This window comes from Colossoma macropomum, unplaced genomic scaffold, assembly GCF_904425465.1.
Source record: "Colossoma macropomum unplaced genomic scaffold, Colossoma_macropomum, whole genome shotgun sequence".
Taxonomy (NCBI): Eukaryota; Metazoa; Chordata; class Actinopteri; order Characiformes; family Serrasalmidae; genus Colossoma; species Colossoma macropomum.
In genome coordinates this window covers 16,931,112-16,943,306 of record NW_023494794.1, presented here as the reverse complement: position 1 = coordinate 16,943,306, position 12,195 = coordinate 16,931,112, and the positions used below count along the sequence as shown (strand labels likewise).

General features: G+C 37.3%; 1 protein-coding gene across 1 annotated transcript in view; it reads right to left on the bottom strand.

Moving 5' to 3' along the window:
• fam102ab (family with sequence similarity 102 member Ab) overlaps positions 1-12,195 on the bottom strand; it is a 62,589-nt gene that overhangs the window by 13,591 nt on the left and 36,803 nt on the right. The window lies entirely within an intron of this gene.

Below are 12,195 nucleotides of genomic sequence, written 5' to 3'. Positions count from 1 at the left end.
CACTTTTGGAGGAGCATGGGTCATGTGGATAGCAAATACAATGACTGTATTTGCATTGTAGACATTGCGACTGCTGGTTCCTGTCACCACCACTGTATAGAAATCTGTGTTGGTAAGTTTCTCTATAATGGACCATCTCACATCAAAACACTCTGAATGACATCTACACCACAAAATTATAAAGAAATTTGGCAAGAAATTTTAGAACTCCTGTTAAAATTCATAGTAGAACCACATCAGGGCTCAGGTATTATGATATCATATCTTGTGGCCTTCAGTGATTCCCACCAGAAAACAGCTGTTGCAGTTCAGATGACTGCTCATGCGGATTGTGTGCTTACGTGTCTGCACTGAAGCAGGCAGAGGAAGAGGAAGGAAAGGGTTAACCTCTATAAGAGCGCTGTTATGTAACCAAAGGCATGTGAAGCTGGCAAGGTCATTCATCTACGAAGAGCCCCTCTCACTCGCTCTTGATAAGAGCCTCCAACACACGCTCTCACTCACTGCTCTCCAACCATTTCTGAACATTTTCTGAACCGATTGCACTTCCAGACCCCATTCGTCTCCATTGTCCTCCACTTACTGTTTGCCCCTCCTTCCTTTCCAAGATTATCTGCTTATCATCTCACATCTGGCACAAGTGTCAAACTACTGCCCTTTAAAAATTCATAAAAGACTCCATTCAACCTGCTAACAATAGTAGAGTCACATCCAGACACGCACAAACATGCATACAAACACGCCACATCCACGGGCCTGAAAAAAAGCACAAAAGCACCAAAGCTCTTCAATTATTAACGGGACTTTTTGCAGAATTATCACACGGGAATTGAAGACAAAGCTCCAAAATCCCTGACAATGGCACTTTTTCCACGTAAGATCCCTTGTTCATTTAAAAAATTCAGCAAGCTAGAAATGATAATGGGATACAGTCCTGAATGAATATACTGGAACTGTGGTGTACCAATGAAAAATTCACATAACTGAGAAACGGGAGTGCATCATCTTCTATTTAAAGCGATAGTTCAAATGCACATAGTTTTCCCCTTACCTCAAATATAGTTGATCTGCCAAGACATGTCTGGTGTCAGAACTTTGCTTCTGTAGTTTTGCACTGGAGCTACGAGGCTAATATAGCTAACAAGATATGGACACCAACTGCAAATCTAAAACATCACTTGCCTCAAACTGTGTTATTAGGTAATGAGAAAAAAAATTGCTTATGTAGTTCCTGAAACTGTATGGCACCTTGTTATGTAGTATTATGAAGAGGCACAACCTAACATGAGGTAAAATGTAACAGATATTTTTGTGTAATGGAACAGGTTCAAGCTGGACATGTTGTTGCTCATGCATCTTCTTGTATTTCTATATCTTTGTCTTCTGTGATTTTTTACAGAAATTGGACAGATATTCCCCAAAATTCACTGTTAAAGAAAACCATCATCATAAGTGGTTTTGGGTTATGAGCTGTGTTTATACAACAGCATGATCTGATTGGTTAAGAAGTGTTCTACCCATGATGCTATTTGTGATAACAGTATGTTTTTTTTATAATACCTGTATCATTCCTCTGAGCACAGGTTGCTAATTAGCAAGTCGTTTTACACTGCGGCGGTTTCTATTTTAGCACATACAAAAAAAATGCACTCATCATGGAACTTCTAGAACATAATATTTGACCTGCAGTCAATTTGGTCAAATTCTGTAGGAGAACAGGTCTACATCAAATTCTGAACCACCATGGAACAACTAAACAAACTGGAACCAGCAACAAACAATCAGAATACAATTCAGCAAACAAGATGGGCTATGAAATGCTTTACGGTCTGGCTGGAACAGAGCTGAGCTGAACCTGATATAGCAGTTTTTTAAGCTACTACTTTTTTGGGCCAAAGAAACAGTCAATCTTAAAGCACCTTTGTTCAGGACTTCTTTGCTTTATTTTTTCTGATCTTGGAGAATTGTTGTATAAAAGCAACAGAACAGATGAGGTTGTGTGATATCATAAAAACATAAATCAACATGTTCTATAGCTTTAAAGTCAAGGAATTTAAACTATATTATCTGAATAATTGTTTTGGTGCTGTAATATAGTATTGAAGCATAAAATCAATTTGTGAGAGCTACAGTACAGTGAGAGCTAGCCAGGCTGAAGTACAGCCTCCACACGATGGGGTTAGTTTAAACTCTTAAGAACAGATTCTTTAGTATAAAAAAAATAAGAACAGTTCATTTCCTATATGTAAGTTCAAAATAGTTAAATTCAACTGTGCTATTTCCTATATTGTGGTCAAAATAAATTTGTAGTGTTTGGTATACTCTCTTTTCACCAGTCATACTCATTTTGGATATATTTTTATGTATTTAGCTTGTCTGGTTGAAAGAACATAGAATTGTATTGAATTAGTAATGTTCACCAGACTTTTCTAGAGAATATTATATCTAATCCTTCAGTGTAGTACAATTAACACCATCTGTTGGGACGTTGCAACACTGGCACTTGCACCATTTTTCCCTGAACTGTTCAAAAATGGTCAATTGTGGAAAATGCAAACAATGAAATACAGTAGTTACTGCTTCAAACGTTTTACATAAAAATCTGAAGCTGAGAATAATCACATATGAGGCATTTTGACAGGCTAATAATAATTAATAGAGTAGTGAGAGAGTAGTGTTCAAGCCCAGCACAGGAAAGCACTTGTAGGGCTTTTAACACTACGCTCTTGCCAACCTAATTATGTTACTCTAGCGCTACACGTGAGATAATTTGATCCATTCCGTCATTGCAGGCCTAAACAAGTTACTGTTGACTGTGCAGCCCTCATTGCTTGCATTAATAATTATTAATTATTATTTTAAATTATTTTAAAAATATATTGACAAAATTCAAGCTTCCAGTTGGCTGCTACTACTGTTTTTTTGTTAAGAAATATATTTTTATCCATGTTTTTAGATAACAGTAAGGATACAGTTTTGAGCTTCATAAGCAGGTCTGTTTGAGATTACTCAATACAATCTGGGGCATGTGTGTGATGATGATACACTCTGTGGGATGCTATGGCTGATAGGGGAAGAAAGAAACTGTGCAAATTTGATGTTTGGTCGAACAGTCATTCCAACAGCAGAGGGCCCGGAATGAAGCCAGTCTGACTGGGGAGGGGGGTTCCAGTATCAGTGAAACACTGTAAGTAGTCTCTACATCTGTAGTACTACTTGGGAGGGCGGGTTTGCTGATAAGAAGCTTTGCAACAGAAAGCAGCTTTGAGGCTGCAGAGGAGACTTAGACACATGGCGTTAGTGTAGTGAGCCACCTGCTTGACCCTCACTGTGTGGAAAGCATGTGCATCTGTCCGTCTGCTCTCTGTCTGCTCATCTGTCTGTTTATAGGGCCAAACACTTGCTTGCTTCCGATCCCTATCTACTTTCTCTTTAAAGCTTCCTCTCTGCCTGTTAGACTTCTGCTTTCAGGAGCCACCAGACAGGATTTGCCAAGTTTTGTTTAGAGACTGCAGCGGTTTCCTATCCTCTTTAAGAGATCCACATTCTTCACGTGATAGTAGGACGCTTCAGTCAGGTGAACGAGACTTGTGGAGCTCGGCAATCTCCATGGAAATGGAGGCCAAAGATAGAGACGGCCGGGAAGGAAATAATTAACATCTACTTATGATCTGAAATCTGGCCTGAAATATCACAGAATTGTTTGTGGTTCAACATAAAGTGAAATAACACTGACATAAGAACTAGTAGCCATTCAGCATTAAGTCTGCTGTGTACAATTTCTTTTTGCTGTCAAAGAGTTAAACTGAAAAAAAAACTTTGGTATTGTCTAAGTGGCTTTGTATTTCTTCCTGTAAGGTAGATGTTTAAGGCTACACTATATAGGTTTTGGGGATTTGGTGACATCTCTGGTAAAAATGTGTAATTGCATGTGTGAAAGAACATTCTGTAACATTGGTTGTGCTTCGGATCCCTTCCGTGAGCAGATAAATCTAATGATTGCAAGCATATTGAAAGAGTATTCAAAGAGAACTCAGTCAAAACCTGCTGAATGCCATGTCTTCCTAGGATGTAAGTGAATTTCACCAAAAAAAAATTTGTTGCATAGTGCAGCTTTAAGATTTGTGAGCACTGTAGAACATCATTTATAAACAGCTCACTTCACCACTTTTTTCTGTCAACACTCAAAGTTTCAGTACTGGTATCAGAAAAGAAAAAGTGATATCATAGCATCTCTGGCAAAAGAATTACTATTACATGTAGCACTGCTTGGTCATTCTCTCTCAGAGTTCAATTTAAGAGATGACATGAAGCTCTGCATAATTAATTCACTGAGCTGTAATGTCATTCCAAGCAATAGAAATAGTTAAGAATATGTTGTCTGATGTGTGAGATGTTGTTTTATGATAGTCTGCAGATAGGATTTTAGCCTAGAAGCACAGAAGTTGCCATGATTTCACATGAATCTCACAAATGCACGTTTGCAGTAGCACCTATTAAACTGACAGTTGAAGTAGTTTTTTAAAAGATGCTGGATTATCATGTTTACCACTGTTTTACCATTATCAACGCAGCCTATAAAATGTTCACAAGACTTACTAGTTATTTAGAATACTAAATGTGTATTTTACATATAGACATCAGAACCGAACCACTTCACATTAAAAAACATTCTGAATGATTGTTTAGATGATGACATTTTTTAAAAATCAGTAGAATTACTCTATACATTTGCGCTTCTAAGTAAAACAAATTCAGGCCAATGTAATCCACTAAAATGGGCAAGACAAGCCACAGTGCAGAACATTTGTTTGCACTCAGTTAAATTGAGTTCAGCTTACTGAATTAGATTGTCATTAAAAAGACTCACAAATTATGAGAAGACCTTTGAAAACTTGCTGTTTTGTCAAAAAAAGAGGAGCAGACATTAAGTTCTTTAAACACAGCACTATTCTTTACGAGACACCAGATTTTACTTACTAGGACCTCAGTGTCATTTTTGTTTTAATGGCCTTAATCTAGTTACATTTTTCACTGTGCGAGAGCAGCAGGAACTGGAACGACCTCTCTGGCCCTTATTTCTGTCTTTGTCCTTCTTGGTCAGATGGCCATAGTCCAAAGGTCTACCCTCTTTCCCCTCGTTCTCTTTTTCTGCACAGTCGGCAGAATGTTCCAGGACGCTGCTCTCTTGCCACACCAGCAAATGAGGAGGAAGCCAAAGTACAAGAGAGCACTTACCAAAACAACATTGCCCTGTCCTTCAAACCAGACCATCTACACTACCCACTATAATTGTATGGAAGCTAGCAGTTCCCAAAACAGTTTACAAGAGTCAACAACAAACACTCAGCATGTTTACTGACGTCTAGTTGAACCAAATCCCTTTTTCCAAGATAATTCATTGCTTTGCAGTAACATACTCTTATTCCGGTGTATTACATAGGAGAAGCCTCCACTCTTTGCTGATTACAGGCCCCACATTGAGCAGTTTATTTATCTACAAACTCTTAATTTAAAAGTCTTCAGTTTAAAAAGTCTTCAGGCACATCTAAACGGGGGAATCTGGTGGATCTGATTACAGTTAAAATAAAAACTATGTAGTTAAATCACCAAGAGTAAAACTAATTCATCAATACTAATTCATACATATATTTATTTCCATAGCAATTACTGAATCATTCAAAGTAGTTCCTGAATAATTCATAGTAGCTACTAGGGGTGCGGGAAAAAATCGATTCTTAGATACATCGCAATACGGACGTAAACGATTTCTGAATTGATTCACAAATGTCAAAAATCGATTTTCTAAATATTTAATTTATAACGTAATGTTGACGGAACGTAAAAGGCGGAACTTGGAAGTGCGGAAGTGCAGCGCTCGGACAGTCTGTGGCGGCACATAACATAAAACACAAGTGGATGAGCGAGAAATCCGACCGGCACCCTCTGCATTAAAGGCTGGGTTAGGTCAGGAGTCGATAACCCAAATGTCAGGAAGAGCCATTTTGTCCTTTCAACAAAAATCAAACCATCTTGGGAGCCACAACATTTAATGTCCAGTATGTGTCAGTATGTGATAATGTCCTAGTATAGGCTAAACAATATAAACGAAAATGCAGACTTACTCTGCTCTGCTTTAAGCTTCAGCTATAGCCGCTTTCCTCCCATCTCCACCAGAAAACTTTTCCTCAGAAGTAGATCAGTTAAATGTCTCTCAATGTTCGACTGTTTTACGAGGCTGAAGTCGCTTCTTATTCTCCAGCTTCTTGTTCGAATTTACCCGTTCCACCTTAAATTCTAACTGAGGCGCCAAATGTAAATGCGGCACCATTTAAGGTGGAACGGGATAATTCGAAAGAGAAGCTGACTTCAGCTTCGCCACTTTTTCGTGTGTGACAGTCTCTTGTTGCAGATTTAACGTACTAGGAAACCAACTGCAGTGCTTATAAATGCGAATAACGCATCGCTGCTATGTGACCTGCAGTCTGCACGCCAGTTCTCAGTCGTTGCGAAACAGGGCTTTCGCGCTATGTTGCACACGTCCCGTCTCAGAGATACTTTACTGACACAGCGATCCCCCCGTCTCTACAACGAGACCAAAACCGAAGTTATAAAATCACTAAAGAAAACGGGTAGAATAGCTGTAACGTGCTGCGTGGACATCCATTACCACTGGATCTTATTTCACCGTAACTGCGCATTTTATCGCAGATGAGTGGCAGTAGCGTCTCGTGCTCCAAACAAGAGCACTGAATGAAAGCCTTCTAGTTCACTTGCCACATCACTTCCATTTGTTTTATTAAAAAAGATATTGGAAGTAAATTCATTATGGATCATGACAAATACTTTGCTTTAAAAGTACCATCCATCATCTAAACCGCTTATCCTTCTGGGTCACGGTGGGGTGCTGGAGCCTATCCCAGCTGTCACTGGGCGGAAGGCAGGATACACCCTGGACAGGTCACCAGTCTATCGCAGGGCAGACAGACAGACATACACATTCACACAGACACTCACACCTAGGGGCAATCTAGCATGTCCAATCAGCCTGACTGCATGTTTTTGGACTGTGGGAGGAAACCGGAGTACCCGGAGGAAACCCACGCAGACACGGGGAGAACAGGCAAACTCCCTTTAAAAGTACCAAGTCACTTTAAATAACAATAACACAGAGTCACTTAGTCACTTTAAAATGTATACTGTCTCTATATTCTGTGTATATTTTGTGTATATTTAATATATTTCAGTTGGTTTTTCTTGTATTTTTATTTTTACTTATTTACTTTCTGTAGAGTGATTAGCTGAGCCTCACCACAAGCATTTCAATGCATAAATGTCCTGACATGTTGTGCAAATGACAAATAAATTTGAAACTTGAACTCGAAACTTGAGCTCACACAGTGAGAAAATATAAATGCTATATAGAAAAAAAAGATGCATCGAGATGCATCGATAATCGTTTTATAATCGCACCACAGCCCTCTGAATCGTAATCGAATCGAATCGTGAGGTGCCTAGAGATTCCCACCCCTAGTAGTTACTGAAGAATTCACAGTAGTTACTGGATAATTCACAGTAGCTTCTGACATTCACAGTCTAAATAATGTATAGTAGTTAGTGAATAATAATTTATAGTATTTACTAAATAATTTAAAGGAGTTACCAAGGAATAAGTCTTAAAATTAATAAATCTTAAAAAATTAATAAACCTGGAGATTAAAGGGGTTTTACTGACTGATATGATCATCACTTTTGTCCAATAAGCAACAGAATATTACAAAAAATGTGTTTATATATATTTATAAAAACGTGTTTATATATATATATATATATATATATATATATATATATATATATATATATATATATATAAACACGTTATATAAAAACATCTGGTTCCATTGACTTACACTGAAAGTAAAGTAGGTTTTTTCCTTCTCCTGTAAAGTTACCATTTTGGATATATATATATATATATATATATATATATATATATATATATATATATATATATAGAGAGAGAGAGAGAGAGAGAGAGAGAAGACACCTACAACTAACCTTATGTTTAAGCACCTCACACATAAGATATGTTCACACACAACAAAATCACTTTCTTGAAACATAATAAAATTTTGGTGCTCTATCTGCTGGATTTCCTCTAATGCTGGTAAACATGTGAAACCATGTCGAAACCAATATCAAACAATATACTGGTTTGGCACTAGGAGATAATTTTCTGTTCTGATGCCTGTCTCAAAACATGTTACATTAGAACTGCTTCTAAAATCCAGTAGCTGTTGGTAGGCCTGGTTTCCTGTTAACTGTCTTTCAATCAGCATGTCAGTCACACGCCTCCACTGAGATGGCAAAAACAAGATAAACAGCTGCTGAAAGAAGCCTCGAGAAGATTGTGCGGAGCTCAAAAGCTCATCAATCAAAGCAGCCGAGCAAGCAGAAAACACTCTGCTGCTACTGCTCCTTTGGGACGGTCCATATCATGTGATAGGGAAGAACTCTGACACAGAAGTCACATTTTTATAGCAGCAATACATTTACAGAATGCTGTAACTGCAGGGTCACTGGTCTTCCTTGACCTTAACATTTCATGGAATATATAGTACTATGCAGAAGGCATATGAGAAAATGATATGTTAAGCCATTTATCGGGGTGATAAGCGTTAAAAAAAACACTAGAATGAATACCAATATTCACTGAGCAAGCCTTGAGCAAGCTGGGTTACCATTCAATATCTGCGTTAGATAATCAATCTTTCATTAAAGAAAATGATCAAATCAGGTGTGCTGCTGTTAGAATTTAATACATTTATGTAATGAATGCAGTTCACTGAGAAGTCAGAAACCAACCTGTGATCTTTTAAAGTAAGCAGAATACCTCAAACTGAGACGATGTTTCAAAAAAATCTTTTTTTTGTCTGTAGTTCAATTTTGCTTAGTTCTTTTGAACTTTCAACACATATTGCTGGCTTTAGAAGATCACAGGTTGGTTTCTGACTTCTCAATGAACCTCCCTCAGTGTCAGGTGTCAACTTTACTGTTTACACTTCCATCCAAAATTTTGGAATTGCTGTTGAAAAGTTTGAAGTTCCAATAGCATAAAACCAAATTGGTTGCAGATACATGTACAAATTTATTTAGTACATTTTAATTTTGGTAATAATATTAGACTGTTTGGTATATTAGACATGGTTTAAGCTGTAAAATTTAATGATGAATGATGCACAGGTGTGTAGCAGATTCTAAAATGCTAAAAAAAAAACTGCAGAACACTGGAAATAAAGCTACAATAAAATGAATATCAATTCATTTTAATTCAAAAGTGAAATGTTGAAATCTAAAGTGAATGAAAAAATGTAAACAAATAATTAAAGCATATTATTTATCATAACATAAATTCTTGTTCCCTGAATTCTTGAAATATTGAATAAAACATGTAAAAAATGGCTTATATGGCAATAATTCCAAATTTTTGAGCAGTAGTATATAACTATTTTCATACAATTGAGCCAACGCCTTTAGATCAAATGTTTGTAAGATTATGAAAAACATCTCTAGTTACAAATATAGTGTCACACAGTTGACTGCAAAACTAGATCTTGTATATCGCTGCTGTCGAAAGAAAACCTCGTATCTCCATTTCTGTTTTTCAGTTTTTCAGTTTTTGACAGAATTCGAAAATACCTGTTGCCCTTTATATTGTGTGTAAATTTCATGAAGAAAGGACCAATAAAAGGCCCAAAATGACTTGGAAAAAACTCTGGTTCCACTGACTTACATTATAATTACATTACATTTCCTTCTCCTGTAAAGTTACCATTTTGGGGATATGAGGTTTTCTTCCAACGGCAGCAATATGCTGATACTGAATATCTCAAGATGCTACAAATCACTGGCTTCCCTGTCTATGGATGCCTGTATTGCTTAATAGTACATAAAATATGTTATATTGGTGTAAAAAAGTAACACACAGAAGAATGTACATGCAAAAGCACACACAGACACACACACACACAGAGCAGGAATTCCAGGGAGGGACTTCATTCCAAATACATGTCCAGACTAGACTGGGGAAGCTCACTGAACAGGGCATTACATTGGCTAGAACCTCTGAAACTATGCTTACTAGAACATTCTCTCTCTCTCTCTCTCTCTCTCTCTCTCTCTCTCTCTCTCTCTCTCATGCACATGCGCGCTTTTCTTACGCTCTCTCTCTTGCGCTATCTGCATCTTACTCTTCAGACCTAATAACTGATATAATCTGAACTTCCATGTAGGTAGTGCTGGGCGCTACTGATAAATTTCACTATATTTTCCAAATATATCACTGTATCACAGTATCAGATGATATGTTATTTGTATTAGTATGCATTATTAATGTTAATAAAGCCATGTACTGCTGTATTGTATTGTTCTCTCATTCTAAAAGAATGTTTTACAAACCTGACACAGCTTGTTTTGATTGGACTGTTTTGTTTGGTTTTATTTTTCTAAAACCAAAGGTGACCTTACACAGTATTGTACTGATTAACCAGGTACAAACCAAACATAAACCACACAATTACTACATACATACATCGCAGTTTTGTTATTTGTGAAATCTACAGATAAGATCTAAACAGTCATGAAAGTCTAAAAATAGTGAATTAGAATTTATGATTAGCTTTTCTCAAAGGTTATGTATTCTCATATGTAACAACCACGAGATGTCTGAAATTTATACTCCTCCAGGAGGTAGTGCAGAGTCTAAAAAGGAAATATACAAAGACTACTGCAGCTGTCTAAAGGCTACTGCACCACATAGACAGTAAAAAGCACAGCTATAGCACTTAGGAAGCGCAGCACAATACAATGTTCAACATCATGTAAATTTATCAAGTTTGGTATCAGCTAATTAACTCTTCATAAACTGTTTCAAACTAAAAGGAATAAGGTGAAAAACAATGTAACTAGACTAATAACTATAGCTGAGGTAAACGGACCCTTAGCATTTGTTTGTTAGCATCTATTTATCTTAAAGACTGTTTTTTTTTTAATGTAAATTATAAGTGGTCACCTACTATGAATTTGTGCTCTGGTCCTGGATGGTGTGCACACCTTCATTAAAAACAACAGTTTTAAATTTTTGGACACTGCATGTCAGCTGCCTGATGTGTCCAGTGTGCAGTAGCTTTAAGGCTTCTACGTGGAGCTTATTCCTTGTGTGGTGTTCGTGTCTGTGGGACGCATTTTCAAAGTTTACCAAAAAAAATTTTCTGTGAAGAACATATAAAATAACACATGTTCAATGACTTCACACTGTACATCCCTACACATTTATATTACGCATGTGGTGTTGGTGTGATGTTGCGGGGGATAAAAGTGTGGAGGTGCTGCATCCCTTCACTCAGTTCTCCTCCTACATGGCCTGCTGTTAGTGGGTGTGTGTCTGTGTGTGTATGTGTTTGTATATGTGTGAGGGTGGACAACATGGACAGGCTGCTGACTGGCTACAGCTGCTAAAGGAGAACCCTACGCTGACCATGTGTGATATTTTAAACATCTGGTATTTTCACAAAAATTGTTATGGCTGTTTTGATTTAAAAAAACAATAATGCGGTAGGTCCACCAGACCCACAGAGTAACAAAAACATAAACATCAAACGAAGGTTAAATAAAAATGAGATATGATGCACAATGCCTCACAAATTCCAGTAACAAATATGGCTGTTATGCCCACCACTAAAACTAAAAATCAGTATTGTGGTGCACAAGTACCATTTTATCATCGTTTTTTTGATGGTGCTTTAGTAATAGGGTATGTAAATATGGTCCTGCCAATAAAACTTACAAAACTGAATTGAATTATAGTGAGTGATGCAGTAAGGAGTATGACTTAGAGAATACAAAGTTGCACAAGTTTACACACTAACACACCAAATGCAGTAAAGATTCTGTTCTCTACATGAGTGTTCATGAAAACGACTCCACCACTCCCAGGGGAGCGTGTGTTTACAAACATAGGCTGAAAAGGATAAATGGACACTCTGACTTCTTCCAGAGAGAGAGCAAGAGAAAGGATGAGAGATGGACAGAGAGAAACAGAGAGATGGGCAGAAACAGAAGAATCTAAAAACAGAAAGATAAGAAAGAGGCATGAAGAGTAGGAAAGAGACGGGAACGCAATGGTCAAAGAGAAAG